Source organism: Fukomys damarensis, unplaced genomic scaffold (genome assembly GCF_012274545.1).
Source record: "Fukomys damarensis isolate Sample0158 unplaced genomic scaffold, DMR_v1.0_HiC HiC_scaffold_32, whole genome shotgun sequence".
NCBI lineage: Eukaryota > Metazoa > Chordata > Mammalia > Rodentia > Bathyergidae > Fukomys > Fukomys damarensis.
In genome coordinates, this window is record NW_022900944.1 from 48,010,082 (window position 1) to 48,016,441 (window position 6,360).

Consider the following 6,360-nt stretch of genomic DNA (forward strand, 5'->3'; position numbering starts at 1 on the left):
TCCTGTAAAGCCCTGTCTGCATCTGTTATCTCACACTGGCCACCGCGCTTCCTTCCCATCCAGCTTAGGCCTCGCAGTCACGCAGAGCCAGACGCAGGCTTTGCCAAGGGACGAGAACACTGTGGTCTGCAGGGAGGGGCACTTCTGACACGGCCCCCACCCCACAGTCCAGCCTTCCATGTCCCCGCCCAGGGGCAGCAGGCTGGAGGCTGCAAACAGGACTCATTTTCCCCACAGCTCAGGCCTAGCTGAAGTCCAGGAGCCTACAGGCCACGCTCCCCCTGGGGCACAGGGTGGCTCCCTACTGCCTTTCCCGGGCCCTGGGGGCTCCACACATTTCTCAGCTGCCTCTGCCATCCAAGGCTGTCTCTGTGCCTGTCCTTTCTCCTTATCTCAGGGTGTTTGTCACTGAGTTCACCCTAACCCTCATGATCCAGTTTGGACACCTCACGGCACACCCCCAAAGAAGCTTTTGGTCTCTGGATCCTGGGCTTATAATTTTGGGGCCCCCTCTCCCCATGCATTGGGCCCTCCAGCTCCCCAAATGAGGCCCCCAGGGGCCCTTCCTGGGCCCACTGCACACACCTCAGGCCATAAGGAACGTGGCCTGAGGCCCGGTCCTCACCGCAAGGGAGGCACAGCCATGTTCCCCACTGTTTCTGCTCCCGTTTCTCCAGTGCTGGCCACCAAGCAACGGTGCTATGGCTATGTCTGCCGGGGTCCATCCTCCGATACCGCGCAGTAAGGGAGGCCTGAGGCCTCACAGCAAAAGTAGAACCCAAGTGTGACGCTGTCTAGGGCCGAGGTGTTCACAGCCAGCTGGGAAAGCCTGCGTGACCCCCACAGGGGAGGCTGAGTGACTCGATGTCCATGTCGCCGAGTATGATGAGACCCTGAGTCACAGCAGAACAGGATCGGAGGCACAGAAGCAGATGGCCAAGAAGGGTGGACCAGCACATGCAGGGCCTGGGCAGGGAGGTCCTGTCCACAGGGATGGATGCTCATGAGTGGATGGTGGACAGAGTCTGGGCATTTTTAATCAGTTCCTCTATTTGCCCAAATGCTGCCAGTGCAAATCATTCTCTTTGGTGAAGAGTGATATTCATCTGCCTGTGCGCGGAAGCAACAATAGACAGAGGACACCTTGGCTCCTATACGCAGGTGCTGGGTGGGAGCCGAGCTCATGCTGGAGACGAGGCGGGGTGGGACAAGAAGCAAGAGGAAGCTGAGTCCTCGTCTGCCTGTCTGGAGAGCCTGCAGCCCCCGCCACGCTGACCGTGCCCACGAGTCTGGGATGGCGTCTCAGTGTAGAGGCGCAGTCTGACCAAGCACAGGCCTGAATCGGGGCCAGGTGCTGGGAATGGCAAGCAGGGGGTGCTCTGCCTGGCTGCCGCGTGCGTCTTCGTCTCTCATGCACGGGAGGAGGGCGCCCTGGGCCGACGCACCCCACGATCCCTTGCAGACACTCATAGCAGTGTTGCTCACAGGATATGGCTGGGATCTGGCTCTAGAGTGGGCGGCGTCTCTGTCTCTGGAGGACACACAGCGGGAGGCATCTGGGCCGGGGCAGGGCTGGACTCCCCTCCAGCTGTCTGCACGGTGGCCTCTTGGGGGCTGTCCCTGTGATGCTCTGGATTGTGGTGCCTGGCCCGGGGTCACCCCCTCCGGCTCCGGGCACCTCCTCCTGTGCACACCCCTGCTTCCAACTCGGGGAGAAGCTGGGCTGCAGAGAGGGAGGCTCGGGTTGGGCTGCGATCTCGCCACGCCCGGGTCCTGCAGGCGGCGCAGTTGCAGGGCTGACAGTGCCGAGGGCATCCGTGTGCCCTCGCCTCACACACTCACTGGCCAGTGCCCGCATAACCCTGTGCCGCCCTTGCTATCACCACAGTTTTCCCTGGAGCAGTGCACAGATTTCAGAAACACCTTTGTTCCCGGGGTCCACCCAGCCCTCACTCCGCTCCAGGGGCCATGCTGTGCCATCTAGTGCCCTGTTGCTCAGTTTTAAACAGAAAGCAAAGCGTGTATGCCCGGCCGCAGTGTGTATCCATCCTCCTGGGGCCCTGGGCCGCTCTCGCTGTCCTCGTGTGAGCAATGCGTGCACTGGGCTCGCGTTTCTGCTCCAGGGCCCTGCCTTGCCGCCTGCGGGGGTCTCAGACCTGCATTCTTAGGGCACTGAGTGGCAGTGACCACACACTCGAGGCAGACGCCCCTCAGCCTGTCCTGGCTGTGCCTGGGGCCATGGAGACCGCTGGCCCACCCAGCATACTCCACACTGTGGGCCTCCTGTGGGGGTCGCCTCCCAGGACTCTGTCGCCACCCTGGCCGGCCTCCATGGGCTGTTTGCAGATGGCCACTTTCTGGATTGCCTTAGATATTTTCAGTCACAGTGCGCAGTGCCCATTGCCTGGTCTCTTCTGACTTCCGGATGTGGCTAAACTCTGACTAAACACCACATCACTCTGCTCAGGGTTAGTCTCATTTTCATGGCCTTTCCTAGACCCCTGTAGCACCCTGGGGTGGTGCTGGCGAAGGGGTCTCTTTCTGAAGGGAGGGAGCCCTGGCAGGGGAGACACTTGTTTGGAGTGGGGGTGGCTTTTGTATTTTGGGCAAACAGATGATATCAAGGAGCAGAGAAGAAGGTCCATGCTGTGATCTCTGTCCCCCAAATGGGTGGAAATTCTAACCCCAGGGATGGATGGTGTTAGCTGTGCAAACTTTGGGAGGTGACAGGAGGGTCCTTGGGGTGGGTCAGTGCCCTTATGAGAAGCTCCCAGAGAGGCTCCTGAGGAGAAGGTGCAGGAGTGGACAGAAAGGAGCCCCCCAGACACAGAGCCCACAGCCCCAGAGCATGAGAACTTGCCTGGGCGCTGAGCCCGCCAGCCAGGATACAGATCTGCCACGTAGTGGGCTCTCTGTGGCCAGGGTGGGGGGACAGGGCCACCGGGCCGCACCCAGCCCCTCACAGGGTAGGGGCACTGCTGGTCACCAAGGGCCTATGCTCTTGGCCTCTTGTGTGTAGGGGTGGGCGGGTTCCCCGTGTCTCCAATGTCATTTTGGGCTGAGTTGTGGCCCCAAAGGATTCGTCCCAGGCCCACCTCCCAGACCCTGGGAGGAGCCTGCCCTAGAAAACAGTTTCCGTGAAGTTCAGGGAGGCTGTGGGGCTGGATGTGGTGCTGGGGCTGATTTGTAGGATGAGCCACGAGAGTTTGGCCAGGACTCCTGCAGTGCCAGGTACCGGGGACTCTGGACCCTGAGGGTGGGGACTGAGCCCCAGTGCCATTGGGGCTGAGCCAGAGAGGACCAGCAGTGGTGGGTGCCCGTGTCCACTCCCATGTCCACTCCCGAGTCCAGGCTGGAGCTGCACATCTGAGTCCAAGCAAGCAATGCTGGCCACCCTGTCCCGGGACTTCAGTCTTCTCTGAAACTTCAAGCATAAGCGAGTTCATTTTGCATCTCACGAAAATGAATCAACCAACAGGAAAATTAAAATGTCAAAGCGGGATAAAGAGATAATCTGATATAAAATTTCTCAACATTTCTCTGGAGGAGCCATTGCTGAGGCCTCTGCAGCACAGGGCCTGCAGCCTGAGGGACAGACCCTTCCCGAGGAGCGGTCCCACTGTGTGGAGACGGCAGCTTAGAGGGAAAGAAGCTGAAGGCAGACAGAGCGTCTGCAAGCTTCCCACCGCAACCCGAGGGTCCCCAGAACCACCTACTCAGCTGTCGGGTGCACATGTCGCCCTCCTGTGCTCGTCTGGGGTCTCTGCCCCAGCCCTCGGAACCATCTGGCTTGTCCTGGACCGGCGGGGGCTGACCCTGAGTGCCCCACCCACCGCCAGGTCAGGCCTTGAGCGGCCAGTTGCTCCTCCTCCCAGAGCCCCTCACCCATCCATGCCCACAGCCATCTCCGGGTCTGGCCGTGTCACACACTGGCCCCCGAGCCCTGGGTGGGCCACAGCCAGGAGCAGAGACCAATGCGGCCTGGGGTCTGGCGCTGAGGAGCGCTGGGCCACCACCTCCCTCCATGCCTGGGAGGCTGTTTGCCAGCTGCCCCGACCATGGTCCTTGCCCGTTGCCAGAGCCGCAGAGCTGGCTCCACTGAGCACCGTCTGCTGTGTCTAGCCGTTCAAGGCCGGGGCTTCTGAAAGACTGGTGTTCTTCCCCGGCTGAGGCTGAGGCCTGCAAGCCAGAACCACGTGGGCTTCCTGGAGCTATGGCATGGCTTTCAGCAGTGGGCAGCACACCAGGCCCAGGGGCTGTTCCTCCTCTCTCTGGCCTGCACCCCCAAGCAGGAGCCTGGGTCCGTCCTGAGTCCTGGAGCTGCCTGGGATCCAGGACGTGGCTGCCCTCCTCCTGCCCCAGTCCTGGAATCACTCAGGAATTCTTTGTGGAAATTCGGTCTCAGCCACTATGGATGGCACTGCCGTGGGGGCCCAGGGACACCGTGCCTTGTTCAGGAGGTTTCTGTGGGGTTAGCTATGCACATGGGCTTCCAAACGTGTAGCAAGGGAAGCGGAAGTCAGTCTGCCAGGAGCCTGGGGCCTAAGGGAGCAGAGCCCCCAGCTGTCTCCTCTGTCTCACCACAGGTCAGCAGATCTTTGGGGCCACTCCCACTGGCTGGGCTGTGCCGAGGGGCTTGGGAGGCAGAGGGCCAGGTGCCGGGCCTCCGGGGTGCCTCCCGTTGCTGATAGGCACTCACCTGGCACCCTGTTATCTCAGCCACACTCCCATTTGAACTCTGCAGTTTTGAGCCTTGGTTTGGGGATTTGGCCCATTTGTAAGAGAATTTTCCACATGTGGTTTCTGCTGTAAATTTTTGCTGTTGAAGTACTTTTCAAAAACATGACATTATCTTTTGCCTATTCGAATGAGCTCACTGGCTTTGAGGGGGCCGTGGACGCTGGTTGATTTGGGCGGCCACGAGTTTGAGGGAGCCAGAGGAGCACCCCATGTGGCAGGCTGGGAGTCCACACTCCCGAAGGGCACGTTGGGTAACACAACTCAGGTTCTGAGCTTCGGAGGCCACCGCAGGTCAGCGTGCAGACCGGGGGAGCCTTGGCCTCCCCGTGAGGCAGCGGGTGACTGAGGAACCATCAGCTTCTGTGAGTAGCGATAGTGGGGTTTGGCACTTGCAGCAGCACCAGCTTTACTGAAGCCGGGGAGGAGGTGTGGGAAGCAGGCAGCCCCCTGCCCCAGGTTGCAGGTGTCTCCCGAGCTCACCTCTCTCTGCAGTGTGGGCCGGGCCTGTGCATGACTCCCTTGGGTCAGCCACCAAGGTGACCAAAGGCCAGCTGGGTGCAGGCAAGGCATTCTCATTCTGTGCTAGGCCTCTGGAGTGCTGGCGGGGCCCCTTCGCCTCCTGAGGTTTGGGCCGATCTCTCGGGTGTCTGCTCCTCCGGTCCACACCGGTGTGGCGCTCAGCTCCAGTGTTCTCTTAAGCAGCTCCTTTCTTCGGTTCATCCCTGGCCAAGGTTGGGCTCCGAGGGCCTTGTACCCCACTTGTGTTCTTCTGAGGCCCTTCCTGTGAGTTGTCACCACCCCGTCCTGCCGCGACATACAGGGGCCCCCAGTCAGGGCTGTCCACAGACCCCAGCCTCAGGCCACACCCGCCTTCTCGCCAGCCTGGACCCGGGGGCTCTGAGCCTCTTGGCTCGTGCAGCAGGGAAATCTCTACGCGACCCAGCTGCAAAGCCGGACTGGAAGCCCCCCTGTCAGCTCCAGCCGCCTCGGGCCTGGGGGGCGGACAGGGCTGCTGCACTGGCTTCGTTCCCATCATTAATCATAGTCTGGAGGTCAGGGTTCTGAGTAACTCACCTGGGAAGAGAAAGACCCAATACTCCCTTCTCCTTAGGACTCAGAAGTTCTCTGGCTGCCGAGCAGCACTGTTCCTCTCATTGTCTTTTCTTCGGCTTTATCTTTAGAGCAGCTTTAGGCTTCCAGAAAATGGAGCAGGAAGTGCAACAGTTAGCAAAGCGCCTGCTCTTCCCTGCCCACCCCCTGCTCCCCCGTGGTGTGTTCTGTGGATTCGCGCACTGGGTGACGGGCTGTGACTCGTGTGCCTGTCACAGGGCCTGTGGGTGGCTCTGCTGCCCTGGGGTCCCGTGTTCCACCTGCCTGTCCCTCCCCAGCCCCAGGCCGCTCCGTGTCCCTCTGCTGTCTCTGAAGCCTCACCTTCCCAGAGCGGCAGGGGTTGGGGTGAAGAGGTCTCCGTGAAGGGCTTCACTCCTTGCCTCGGCTTGTGTACGGGTGGGTTTTACTGCACTGCTCTGTTTTGCGTGGCTTCCTTTCCTCTTGGCTTTCAGTGGAGCACGAGGTGAGACTGTAGTTTATGGACCCATTCACCCCTCCAAGGGCATCGTT